The following is a 274-nucleotide window of genomic DNA, read 5'->3' on the forward strand; positions in this document are numbered from 1 at the left end:
TGTGTGGTATTGTGGAAGGGAGCTATCCGGAGGAAGTACTCAATTTTAAGCATGTTGGGTTTTGTGATGCTTGTGAAACAATCCAAAAAGCTATAACCAACAGCCATCTTTAAAATGTGGATAATAATATTCACTACCTCATTGTGTTGTTGTGGGAAATAAATAAATGAGTTAATGCACCAAACATGTTTAGAATTGATGCTGACACATAATAAACCAAAGCAAACTCGCTGCCATCGAGTTGGATCCGACTCATAGTGACCCCCCCACCTTG

This window comes from Orycteropus afer, unplaced genomic scaffold (assembly GCF_000298275.1).
Source record: "Orycteropus afer afer isolate SDZICR_OR568_19922 unplaced genomic scaffold, OryAfe1.0 scaffold00327, whole genome shotgun sequence".
Taxonomy (NCBI): Eukaryota; Metazoa; Chordata; class Mammalia; order Tubulidentata; family Orycteropodidae; genus Orycteropus; species Orycteropus afer.